This window comes from Harpia harpyja, chromosome 13 (assembly GCF_026419915.1).
Source record: "Harpia harpyja isolate bHarHar1 chromosome 13, bHarHar1 primary haplotype, whole genome shotgun sequence".
In the NCBI taxonomy this organism is placed as follows: Eukaryota; Metazoa; Chordata; class Aves; order Accipitriformes; family Accipitridae; genus Harpia; species Harpia harpyja.
In genome coordinates, this window is record NC_068952.1 from 6,506,758 (window position 1) to 6,520,922 (window position 14,165).

Sequence of the window (14,165 nt, forward strand, 5' to 3'; positions counted from 1 at the left end):
TCCAGTTTCATGTCTCTGTAAATGATTTAAAATCGGTCCAGTTTCATCCAATGTCCAGGTTGAATGGTGTGCCCTGAGAAAAGTCTGGCTGGAGGACCCGACGCAATGAACTTGTACAAAAGCACCCCGTTGTGGTTCATCCCTCATTAAAACAAGTGTCGGCTGAGGCAGCCTGGTTTTTGCGCAGAGGAAGACAACAAAGCCATCTGAAAGAGCCTAACTAAACACTTCTGTTACTGCTTATTTTGTCTTTATACCCTTTTAAGAAACTTGTCTCCTTAAACATGATAAAGCATCTGTTAGATGTTAAGGGGGCACCTTATTTAGCTGAATTGAGTTTTAAGGCTAAAATGGAAACATAGACTACAAACTAAGTTTGTGCATGGCCCGAGGCAGTACATTCTTTAATCTTTCCCTTTGTGTAGCGGCTTTCTCTGAATGAATCAATATTTTCTGTTATATTCATTCCCAAGACACAAATAGCAGTGAAAAATAACCACTTCGTTTGACCGCCTCAACTTCAACTCATGTCAAAAACTCCTGCTCTTGTGAATAAGAGGAGGGAAGGGGTTTTTTGCTGAAATCTTGCCGACCCTCTCAGCCTCTTAGGAAGGCACCGTACACCCGGCTGTTCCCTCTGGACTGCCTCTCCAGCTAAAGGGCACATTACTGGTTCTCATGGGATGGGACAAATGCAGTCACACAATGAACCGCTTTGGAGGCTTGGGCAACAAACTCTATCTAAGCAATGTTCAGGTGGCTGACAAAGTTTCCTTCAGATATGCTCTATAAGTATTCAGTTCCAGCAGTGAATTTCTTATGTTTATACAGTGACAGTCACCTGGATAAAACTGCAGTTCATGGATTTGTAATGATCTCTCCCTCATGTCAGAAGACCTGATCATGTAAACCCTTATCCATCCAATTAGTCTTCGCTTCGGAGAGTGGTCCTGCTGTGTAGTGAGGGCTCTTCAAAAAACCATGATAACATGAAATGAAAATGCCTGATTGCTCCAGCAGCACCTGGCTTTCCTGGATCCAGATGTGATTTTTCCTGTGGCTGATGTCTAATCTACCAGGACTCTTCACTGTCCAATGTGTATTGGAAGGTGATTTATGGGCTTCACATGTAAAATAAAATTATTGACCAAACACGGTTGAAACTCAGCTAAGAGGAAAACAGAGGATGTGGATTGTAGGCTTTTCACAGGAGAGTGATTATCTGGTGCAATTGGAGGATTTGCCATTCCCTCTTTGTCATGCAAACAAGAAAAAGTCAGGAATTTTATAATAGCTCTTTTTGTGCAATGTGTATTAGAACCTGCATGGCACATTAAAAATGTCAAACAGAGGATTTAAAGAGGCTGCAAGGGATGAAGTATGAGCAACTCACAGTTTTAATAAAAGCCAGTACTTAGTGAAGAGAGAATCTCTGTATTTAAGCTTTTAATTTGGTTACAAATGGTTCTCTAAGACATTTGCTGGGCATATCTATGCAATGATTTTTGGTAAATAAATCCAATGGGTTCAAAGAGAAAGTGTGAAAGGCTTAGCCTAATTATGTAGCTATTATCCTGGGAAGCAAAAATGTTTCAAATGTATTTGCAGTATGTCAATGAGGATCTGAATATTTAGTTTTGCAAGATTTGAATTTCCATGGACACAATTATTTTGTGTTACAGTTTGGCCCATATTAGAACAGCCTTTGCTTGAGTGATGTGAAAGGCAACAGTTTTTGTGTGCTCCAAGAAATGCCCTGATTTGTGCAACAGGCATAGCGTACAGAAATGAGAGCACATCTTTATGTAGACTTTGGTCTGTTTTCCCCCAAAGTCAGGGTCTTTTGAATCTAGGAGTGTGGAAGTAAAAATAGGGTGGTTAAGATGCAGGTATAAACTTGCCAAGTTAAAAAAGAATTCAAGTAGAAGTTCTGTTTCATATTCTTTTTCAGTCTTAAGCACACCGAGTTTTACATGGCTAACAAAACACTGCAGAATAGACTGGTCATGTGAAGTGCTCGGTGAGAGGTTTCAAAAGCAGAAATAAACTGCAGGCTATGCATGAAGGCATGCCCTTCTCGTGCTGCCTCACCAACACACCCCAACAGCCACCAGCTGGTGCTTCAAACTTAATATTCCCACCAGCATTTTAAACCCAGGCTACACACCTTTAAGTGGGATTTTGCAGGCATCTTTAGCACAGTCTGTGCTGGTGGTGGGACCCCTGTTCCTCTGCAGGGACCATCCCTGTGTCAAACAAGTCCAGACAGCGAGTGAGGAGGTCACCAAGCCTACCACTGGAAAGCCACCCCACTGCCAGCAGATAGCAGCCCCATTTCAGTCAAACTGGGTCTATGCCTAATTTCTAAGTAGTGACCAAGGCAAAAAGCATTTCCTTTTCCCATCCTTCAAGCTGTGCAGCACAAGAGCGAGGTGTCACCAAGAGCAGGAGATGGCATTCGCCTGGCTCGTGGCTTAGCCTGCCCTCGATGCAAGCACGGCTGGAGGTGCAACACAGCGCAACGCTTGTCCCCCCGCCAGAGAAGCAGCCCTGTATGTTGATGTTGCCTTTATGTAAGGAGAGAAGGGCAATGCATGCCTCACTCCGTCCGCCCTGTGTGGCTCCAGGGACGATGCAAAATGACGAGTGGTAATTCCTCAGCAAGACTCTATTATTCCACAGAGGCAAGACCTTTGAGAAATTTGAGAAATTCTTCTGGCACAAAGAGCAAGTGAGCAGGCCACAGGGTTCTTATCCCATTTGTTTGCCACTTTAGCTCCAAACACCACCGGCCACCGGCCTGGTCTAGAAATGCTCTGATTTGTGCTATGCTTGTTAGAAAATGGCTTATAAAATGGCATATGCCTGCTGAAAGATACAGGGAAACTGTCTTGCCAGAGTGGTGGCTTTCCATCCTCCTCTACTTCGAGAGACAGCTGCTCTTTCTTTAGGGCATGAATAACTTGCTCAGTGTACAGAGCCAGAATAACAGCACCCAGGACTTCTGTGGGGCTGGTATAGCTCGCTGGAGTTTGCATGTGTCCTCCCCATGGCCTCAGCCTGCTCTGCAAGAGTCTGGCGTGGAAAAGTTTCATAAGATATGGCCTGATAACACAGGACATCCAGCTCTTATCTGGCTCCCAGGGCCAGACTTTTAAAGAGCAGAGCCACTCAGTGCAGAGTGTTGATATGCACTAAATGCTTTCTGCTGCTTCTGATTTGGTCCAAAAATTTGGCCGTGTTAATTTTTGTGCCAAAAGGCTTTTTGATCTATTAGGTACCGCCTGACTTACCTGTCCTTTCCATGCATCCCCCACCCCAGTGAGCATAAAATCATAAAATGGACTTTACATCCGTATTGTGAACTCTAGCTAATACGACTCTGGGAAATATAACTTTGTCTCCCATGTCTGAGCCAAACCATGTTTATCGTGACCTGATAGCGCAGAGATATCACGCCAAAGACACTGCAACCACAGCCTCAGTCCCTAACGTTTACTCTGCCTGCCAGCTAAGGAGCCAGTTTCAGTAGCAAGTTTTGTGATGCAATCACTTACTTGAGCTATACAGAAATTATCCAATTCATTTAATCTAGGCAAGACCATGAGCCTGCTTTTCCTCATCACCAGTCTAGGCCAGACTGAACTGGCCATCTCGAATGGAAATATCTTACAGATCACATTTCCCGTTGGGTTCCTTTCACAAATGCTGGTGGTGAAGCTGCAGGCAGCAATGGGGATAATGTTCCCTTATGCATTTATCCCACAGTGTATCCAGTAGACTAAAAACCCCAATTTATTTGAGAGAGATATTGCAAACCTGGTTTGATCTTGAGCTCAGTTCATGTAACTTCTGGTGCTGTGTATCTTAGACTGCATCAACTTAAGCACGCCTTCCATAGGCAGGCTTCTGCTTTTACTCACAGGCTTGTTTTGGTCAAACGGCCCAGACAAAAGGCTGCCTGTTTGAAGAGGAATGGATAAAATGTCCAAAGTCCCACCATGTCCTTGGTCAGCTGATGTCAGCTGGCTTGCTCGCGGGGTTTGTGTTGGCAGCATTTGCAAAGTGCCAGTGTTCTGGCAGAAAAGAGATCTCCAAGATATTTTTTTTTTTTTTACAGAAAAGCAAACACAACTGTTTAAATACAGCCTTTTCTGTCCCCTCAGCAGTCTCCTCCCCACCGCCCTAGTCTGTGCCTTGTTTGTAGCTGGGGAAGCAGGATTTGTTACCACTCCGATGGCTACAGAAAAGGCTGCTAGGAAAAACGCTGACATTTAGCAAATGCTGTTGAATCAGATAAATAAGCATATGGCCCTAAATTGCTTGCTTTACACCACAGTCCACTTCATTAAGGAATGTCCCCATTACTGAGAAATAGCTGTATTTTGTAGGAGCACCACTAAATTTTCTAATAAGAGCCCATTTATCTGCCTAGTTAAAATGCTTCCTTTTTTTTTTTTTTCCCTCTTTGCAGCTGTGTGTTTACACTGTAAAAGTTTATCAGCTTTTTTTAAGAGTATGTTTTTCCTGCCTTAGTGATGCAAGTGAGAGCCCACCTCCGGGCCAGGCAGGGCTGGCGAGGCTCTGGGAGGCCGCACAGGCTCTCCCTGCCCTCGGCGGTGCTTGTTGCCGAGTTGGGCTTTAACCAACGTGCTCCAGAGAACGTCAGCGTGAGGGCTCAGTGTGCGACCCCCTCAGCTGCCTGCCCCAGAGCACGTCTGTCCGTCTGTCCGTCCGAAGGGAACCTGTGTGCGAGGGAGGCGTCAGGCACGCTGGAGCAAAATGTGACAGCGGAAGGCTTTAATGCACATGGTGCTATCAAGAGAGCTGGGCTCCAGGTTGACACAGCTTTCCGGCTGAACAGCTCTATGGACTTCTGAAAGTTTGGTGCACGACCACCAACATGAGCCGGCAGTGTGCCCAGGTGGCCAAGAAGGCCAACGGCATCCTGGCCTGTATCAGAAATCGTGTGGCCAGCAGGAACAGGGAGGTGATCGTCCCCTGGTACTCGGCACTGGTGAGGCCGCACCTCGAGTACTGTGTTCAGTTTTGGGCCCCTCACTACAAGACAGACATTGAGGGGCTGGAGCGTGTCCAGAGAAGGGCAACCAAGTTGGTGAGGGGTCTAGAGAGAACAAGTCTTATGAGGAGCAGCTGAGGGAACTGGGGTTGTTTAGTCTGGAGACAAGGAGGCTGAGGGGAGACCTCATCGCTCTCTACAACTACCCCTAGCAGATTCGGTGCCAAGTTTGCTTAGCAAGCAGCCTTCTGGTAATTGAGAAGTGCCCCCGTTTTCCTGTCATGCTAATACACTTGGAATACTATTCATATTGCATCTCTGGCAGTGAGTAGCCTGGCTTAATTATGGATTGTATTTCCTCCAGTTAGTTTCAGCTCTAATAACTTTTGCTTCACTGAACGGACTTTCCTCTTCTGCTAAGAAAAAGAGAAAACGGATCACTTTTCCCAACTCAGATAGACAGAGAAAGAATAACACTATATTCTAGCAGCTGTAATTTATTTCTATTACCAGCAGAAGCTGCAAAGGCACAAAGATTATGAACGACATGTTAATGGCAGTTGAATAATTTGCATTACTAACTTCACTAGAAGATGTTTTTCTTCTGCAGGCCAAAAAATAAAGATGAAAGGCCACAATGAGTGAGATCTAAAAGGAACTTCTTCTGCTAAGCATTGTGAGCTGTCATGCAAAACAGTAATTTGTTAGTGTAGTGCAAAAAAAGAAAAAGGGCCGCTCCTTGCACAGAAAATTACAAAAAACAGTGCAAGATTGTAGAAGACAAAATTAAGTCATAACACGCACAGACATGACAAGATAGAGTCAATAAATACTTTAGACTTCTCTAATTTGGTACATCAGATGGTGTGTGGAGCAACTGCCCAAAGGCTTCCATTAGTCCTCACTGAGATATTTAAAATTAACTTTGGCAGTGCCTTAGCAAATACATTGATTGGAAAAAAGATACCTGCAACAGCAGGAAAATTAGCTAAACTACTTATATAGTTGTTTTCCATCTGTAACATCTGCTGCTAAAGTGACTTTGGGGCTATTGTATGTCAGTAGGTTTTACACCATGGAACCTAGATGTATTCAGTTTCAAAATAATTACTTGCACATGGCTTTTTTCCTTGATGTTAACAGCACGCTAGTGCTGTGATCAAAAGGGTAATGAAGTGGAATTCTGAATGGGTCCAGCAACACCACCAGACCTGCCTGCCTGAGCTCTGGGTGAGCTGGGCTGATACTGGGGGAGGATGTCTGAGAGGCTTCCAGGGGAGCCAGGAGATTCAAGAGGTACCAAACAATCTCCTTGGAAATGATGATCTGGATCAGACTACAATTCCTCATCCCGATGCTTACTGTTCCTTCTCTTTAAACAGAAAGAGCCTGGCCTAACTGGCTGTAAACGTTGCATTGAACTTTGCAGGCATCTTTTCTTTGTCTTCAGAGTTCTGTCATCTCTTTTGAGAATGGTCTTAAAGGGCTATAGAGTATTTGAAATGCATTTTAAAAGATTTTAGATCTGTTAATACAATTTCAAGTCATTAACATTAACTCATTTTTTAAAACCCAGTGAGCGGTTTACTATTTATGCTGATTTATTATTTATCCTGTTCATTCCATTCCCTTTCTGTCTAGATTGGGTACCTCGTTACACCTTCGAGAACTGCATAATAAGAAATATCAAAATAGCCCCCCTAATTTTCTTTTGCCTTCAAACAATGCTGCAATGTTCAGAAAGGAGGGTGTGTGGATGGACTGCTTCTACTCAAGCAGTTACTACAAAGCTGTTTTCACTTAAATGTTTATATTATTGTTGTATTGCTTTTGTAACTTTTTTGGTATGTTATTACTTTTTAATGAAAAAGACTTCAGTAGGAAAGAACTGGAGAGAATACAGTTCCTTGTATATTTTTCTACAAAACAGAACACAAAGGGGTATTTTACTTCATGGCACAGGTTAAATTATGTAATTTCCTGCCACGTACCCATATCCATGTAAACAAGGGGTATAAAGTCTTGGTTTTAACATGGCCCTTGTAAAGAGTAAAATAAAGCTGTGTGACCTGACTAGTTTTAATCCTTTTAGCATTCATACTACAGGACCCTGGAAGATGCATCATGGTCATTTGATTTTAAAAGGGAATCCAGCCACACTTGGCCAGGTCACTTGAAGCGTGAAACACAAACTTCAGTTGTTTTTGTTTTTTTTTCTTTTCTTACCTCGCCATTTGCTTACTCAGAAGCATTAATCCAGGAATGGCCAACATTTCCACATAGCAACCAAATGCATTTCTGAACCTTAATTTTGGATTCAACATGAGATTCTGCAGGAAATGCCATGCATTTGAAGCTGGTATCTGTCAGCTTTCCAGGCTGAATAACTACAGTGAAGACATGGTGTCTAAAATTTGTTTTATTTATGCAGCATGGCTGTTAGCTTCAGCAGTTGCCAGTACAGAATCCAGGGTCTTTTGACAAATCATACACGTGGAGAAGAATTTCAAAGGCGCAAAAAGGAATTCAGAGTCCATTTTTCATTGATTTGAGCAAAACTTGGGTGCCTAGTCCCTCTTCTCTGCTTTGATTCTAAAATAGAGCAAGGAATACTTTACCTCTGTGACAGCAAAACTAGAAATAAATTACTACAATCAGAGCAGAGACATAGATGACCCCGGAATTAACTTGAGATACTTACTCAGTTTGACCAGATCTGTTAGAACACCTCAAAGGCAGACTACAGGAAAACAGTATTTTCAATGAAGTTCAGGTTCTGCAAATCCAATAGAAGGCATTTGAAAAGCATGATGTGCAGCAGACTTGGAAGACTGGCTCTTAAAACTCTTTAGAGGCTGCACTGCTTGATTTGTTCTCAGTCCCTTGTCGTAGGAAAGCTTACCTCTGGACTTCACCATGCTCCCAGGTTGGTAAACTCTTAAACACATGCTGTCCCAAATAAGAAAATGCTCCAATTCATAGTGGAACATGAAAATATACTATTGCCTGGGCTTGCCTTGAAACTGATCCAGAAACCGCAGCAATCATGGAACACAGCTGTCTTGTTTCCTAAGGAAAGTGGATGGGGACTGGTTTCTTAACACAATTTCATGTCCTCTCAGAAATGCTCTCACTGTGATAATTTGAATAATAAGTTCAAGGTCTTACATTGGCATATGAAACTCTTCTAATCTTCACAGGAACTACGGTGCAAAGGAACTACAATCAACCTGGCTCACTGTTCCCCAGAGAAGTTGGCAATTTGGGGCCTTAAACCTCAGGTCTGCTCATCTCAGGGCAACGCATGCAGCAGTACCAGCTTATACCTGGTCTCTCAGCTGTGCCCGTACAGTCCCAGGAACTGATCCAGACAGGGTGTAGAAGAAAAGGTGCCCCGTGTTATGAAGGCAGCAACTGTTTGCCTAGGTGCTCCCACGCTACATGGACCACTCCAGAAACTCCCACAAAGTGGCTGTGCCACTTTACAGGACCAGCCTTTAACTCCTTCCAAATTAATTCTGATCGCTCACTTCATTATAATCTGGTATATAATCTGAATATATAAACATCTGCTTTACTGAATCTGAATATATAAACATCTGCTTTATTGAAACTGTACAGAATGGAAGAGCTGGAAAGGGAGAACAGGAAGGGAGAGCTGAAAAGACTTGGGCGCTCTTCCCAGTTCTGTCCCTGAGTCAGGATAATGACCTTGAGCAAATTGCCTTGGCCAAAATTTTCAAGTCTGTATTTAGATACCAAAATAAATAACCTGATTTTCAAAGGTGCCAGCCAACCACAGCTTCTATCAACAAAACCCTAATCACCAATAGACTCTAACAATTACTGTACATAAAATATCTTAGTAAAACAAGAGATATCCCTCTTGCCATCTGTTACTGCTTACTGACAGGGAAGAAAGTTCTCCATTGACCCATAGATCACCCATGTGTTTAAGCTCAGCTTGCAGTGACTACATTACTTTCTCTTTTTACACAGATCAGGCCACACTCTCACTCATGAGGCAATGATGTCCAACATGCCAAGTACAGCTGGAAGAGATGCAAGGGAATACCTTTATACCCTTTGCATACATTTGAAAGGAGAAAGATGGAACAGAAAGAAAAGAAAGTGATTCAGAGAAAATAAAATCATCACAGAAAAGGAAATACGAGAAAGGATGAATGGGAGGAGGAAATAAACTACTACAGAAAGGAATGAAAGAGTGGATAGGGAGGGATGAGAATGGGAAAGTCAGAAGGTATGGTGATAATATGTCCAACAGGTGATCACACGCTAAGGAATGGCCAGTATTTAAGCAACTCTTCTTCCCTGAAGTGGAGATGCCAAAAAGTGTCCAGCGAGGACCCACATGCCTGCAGTGTGTCTCGAGTGGCAGTCATGCACTTGGAACAGGTTGGATGCTGCTGCACCCCACCATTTCCATTCACACTCTAGTAAAGCCAGGCCCTGGGTGCGGGATCTTCCTTGCTGGAAAAAGCCACACTGCCCTTGATCATGGCTGTTTGCCATTCTGATAGCTCTTCACGGCTTCCTGCTTAAGCCACTTTGCATCCGATCACCAATTTGCCCTGGACACTTGCACCTCGCATACCCAGCACCTGACCCCCTGCTTAGGCTCACCAAGATCATCCTGCTGTCATTAGTGGCCCCCCGTGCTCGCCCGCTGTGGCATGTATCTGCAAAGAAGCCAGGTCACTGCTGCAGTGGAAAATGTAACAGGGACCTCCTCAGCTCTTTGCAAAGCCAAAATCTGAATTCAACAGATTAGGCCAATTTCTAAAGGCTGAGACACACAAATCTACAGAAACAATTCTTGGTGCAGGCTCCTAGGTAGAACACAGAAGCTAATAAAGTGTAACTCTTAGTTCTGCTGCTTCGGGTTTGCTTTGAGTTAACCGGAGATTAGAATAAAATCAAAGCTCTTTGAAATCCTCACAGTCTGCACTGTGAATTTTTTTCATCTGTAAATCCAGAAGTGGGAAGGGGGAATTTTTGCCCAAGGGAAAAAAGAGAACTCCATTTAAAAGTCCTTTAAAAATCATTTAATCCAGATTTCTATTCAAATATATTTCTGTTTTTTAAAAATACACTTATTTAAAGTATAACCACCTATATTAAGGCTTAAGATTTTGACACTTGAAAAATAATGTAAATTACATTTATAAATGTTTGAGCAGCCTGTTTGATGCTGACGTTTTAAGGGAAGTCAAGCCAGTGAACCAGGAAGGGTCATCACCAAGGCCTTGGAACCCAGTTCTTAAGTCTAAAAGCTGGGGATCTCACTGGACTCTTTGCAGACAGAGAGCGGATAAAGCAGACAAAAACTAGTTTAATGACTAGTTTGCTCAAAGTTGTCAAACTGAGTAGTATTTGGGGAAAAAAAAAAAAAAAAGGAAAAACTAGTTTTCCTCCTCCGATCTATTCTGATCAAAAACAGGATTTGAGAGGTTGGTTAACAAAGATTTACTTTCAATCCAAGGTTCCAGCAAACCCTCCTGACTTGACCCTCCAGTGGTGTAGACTGCAAAATCTCCTGGAGCGTTTTGTGGCTCTTACACAGGCAGTCACCCAGCTTTCTGCTCCAGGGAAAGCAGAACCTAAGGGAAGGATGCTCATGTCTGTCCAGGTCTCACCCCAGTACTGTTGCAACTAGAGTTACTATGTACGGTCAGGACAGCTATGGAGAACAGAGGCTTTTGAGGACACTAGAGTTCTTCGCTAAAACTCATGTATATTATACCTGAGAACAGGAAAACGTTACAAGCTGTAAGCGGTTTGATGTTTTACACTGGTGACAAATACACCTGCTCCCTGATTCACCTAAACCCAATGGGTCATGTGGCCAGGGGCTGTCCTCTTCAGTGGCAGAGACCAGATTGTGACAGATGGTTTCTCCGTCTCCCTCTCTCTCTCGGGGAGCTGCCTTAATTATAGTTAGTGCTATGCCACCTATGCATTAACTCCCTTCAGCTTCTATACATACAGGGTTAATGCACGGATAGGCATTTAGATAATATGTATATTCAGAAAACAATGAAGTCATCCATGTTTCAGGTCACCTCATCCTACTTTTGTACCAAAGTGTGTCACATCAACAGCGGTTGCATTTTGACAATAGACCTAAAAATCCTATATATCAGTAAAAGATTCTCCACCGCTCCAACTATCTGCAAAACAGAGGTTTAAAACCTCACACCGCACACCGGTGAGTGATGAGGAAGTCCATGCAATGCCCCCAGGTAAGGCATAGGCCTGTCTTAGCCCAGTCAGGCCTATGGCAAGGTTCAGCAGTTGTTGCGGCTGGGTTTGGCAGTGTTTATAGCTGGGATATCGGTACAGAAGCCTCAGAGCACTCACAGGGATACCTCTTTAGACATAATCAGGATGATCAAAAACAATGAGCTCAGTGCACAAAGTAGGGACAGTAATTCACCATTTCATAAATCAAGTTTAAATGCAAAATATGTTGTAATTAAGCTTACTTTTTTCATCTGTACTTTTCAGTATTGCTATTTTTAGATGACAGTTACCTGTGCATTTTAATAAAATTCCAGTTTTCATCCAAATACAACTTGACGAAGATCATGAGATAAATTAATCATGCTCAAGCATCAATATCAATGCCCCATTTACCATTTCCTATCTGACACAAAATGTAAAAGAAAAGCAAGGCAAATTTCTATCATATATTGCTAGATAAATTTGTTTAAATATTTTGTATAATAGTCAATTCTCTTGATTAATAGAAATACATTCCAACTTTAATATAAGGCTATTTCTACCTTGAAAATCAACATATTATCTATGAATGAGAAGCAGCACTACAAAAATAATGAATAAGTAGGGAGAGAAACCAAGTGTAAATTGTTAATTTAAATCAGCACTTGCTGCTTATTTGTATTATGATTAGAGTTCATTTAAATCTGTCTACCTGTCTAGATTTTTCTGTTTGTTTGTTTTTATTATACACATATTAATGCTCAGGCCTTTCAAAGGAAGACTCCATAATGCCCACACTAAGTCCTTTGGTATACTGAGGCTTGCAAACAGATTGCTAGAAGAAGGCAAAGATTAAAAGACAGCAAAGGGCTGCCAGGCTAGAAGCCTGAATTAAATCCATTAAGATATATTTGAATAGGCAGATAAGTAAGGAACAGCAAGCTGGGCTGATGAGTTTCTTCAGAGAGAAGAAACCATGGCAAGAGTTGCCACGCATGGTAAAGCATCAGGCCACCTGCTACTCACGTCCAGAGACTATTGATGTTCTGTTGGGAGTTCACCCATCAAGGGAAGTCCTGCTGTGATAAATCAAACTAAAGTGACAGTGGAGTTCTTCAGCCATAAGGTCATTTAAGAAAGTAAGGGAAGAGTCACACATATAAGTGTAAATACCCCGCACACTTGTTCAACTTGGTGCTAAAGAGCTGTTGAAGTGAATATGGAGCATGCAAAATACAAGAAAGATTGAAGAATTTTAAATTCTGTTGACCTGCTCCCTAGGTCCTGAGGCTGGGTTTCCATCTGCTCTAGCAACATAATTAAACGTTTGCTAACTAATGACAGTATGTGGCTTTTGTCACCAAAAGAACAGACAGTGGTAAACAAAACCCTATTTACAAGAGGTAGGGAGGAGGGAAATGTGACTCTGCTGTTGAAATTAGAGATAAACAAAATCACACCACTTAGCTAAAGAGCCTGTCTAGACAGAGGAAGAAAAAAAACAAATGGCAAAAGCTTGATGTTATTCTTGTGAGAAAGAGAGGGAAAAATGATTTTGTAGCTGGGCAAAAGTCTTCAGAATGAAGAATGTCAACTACAATGCCAAGATCACTGAATATCACCTATTTTACGCTACAGAGTGAGATAGTCTAGCCAGAGCAAGGCCTTCTTAATTTTGAAAAATAAGGCAAGAATTAAAAGTACAAACAGCTTAGGAAATCAGTGAGAAAAGCAAGCAAACAGATTTTGGCCCTAGAAGTGTAAGAGCTGCAAGCATACACTGAGGCTTCACCTACATGGTAGGTCTACTCTGCTGCAGCTACATCAGTGAAATTTAATTTAAAAGAAAATTATTATAACTATTTCAGTTTGAATTCCTGTTTTGAAATAAACTGTCCACAGGAAGAGTTATTCCAGAAAAGCCAGGATGGAATAATTACTCTATTACACTCATGCCAAACAACTTTCCCACCAACATAGCCCTAAGTAGAAGAGAGTGCGTTTTAAACATAATTAACATCATTCAATAACAGTGGAATTTCTTTATTCCAGCAGTGAATCTGAACCACTCTGCTTTGAGCTGAGAACTTTTATGCCATTTTCTAACTAACATAATCGTTACGGCCAATTTAAAATCACAGATTATCTACAAGGCAGCTGCTAGATAAATTATGAAATTCTATCTTGAAATGTCTCTCAGTGCAGATAACTGGGACTTTTCCATTTTTGTGGGATGGAGTGGGGGAAGGCACATAGTACATGTACAGCCAAATGCTGCTCTCCATTGAGCAGGCATTCCTGAAACAATGATTTGACAGAGCGAAGCAATTGTGGATTAATAAAGTGGCAGAGAGCAGGATAGCGGGTATGCACGCAGGGCCCTAAAATAATACACACAGTTTGAATACATAGGGACATCAGGAGTTGAAGATGGAGAGGCAGGAGCAGAACTGTCAACTGGAGGAGATGCTGGCTTCTTGGCAGCTAGGATGCTCATTTCTTTTAAACATATAAGTCAACATATGACTGAGATTTTGGTCAGCGTAACATCAGATTGAACCTGTGGTTGTTTTTAGAGTGGGTCGCTGTTCTGAAACATCACTGCTGCTTCATCCACAAGACTGGAGGTAGGGTGCAAATCTTTGAAGGCAAGCGGTCTCCCTGCCTCCCTCTGAACAGTTACATTTTCATCATTATCATAATTTTCTTCTTCCTCAGATGCCTGCTGCTTATTGAGGTCAGTCATGCCAATCAGGGGCAAAGGATGAAGACACAGGAGGATGATGATTGTTGGCAATGCTGGGTATCAAATGGCTGCTGGAGGAAAGGGTAGAGAAGAGGTGGATGGCAGGGCCTTGCCGTACCGCGTTTCTGGGCTGTTGGCTGGAAGCAATTAACCCCC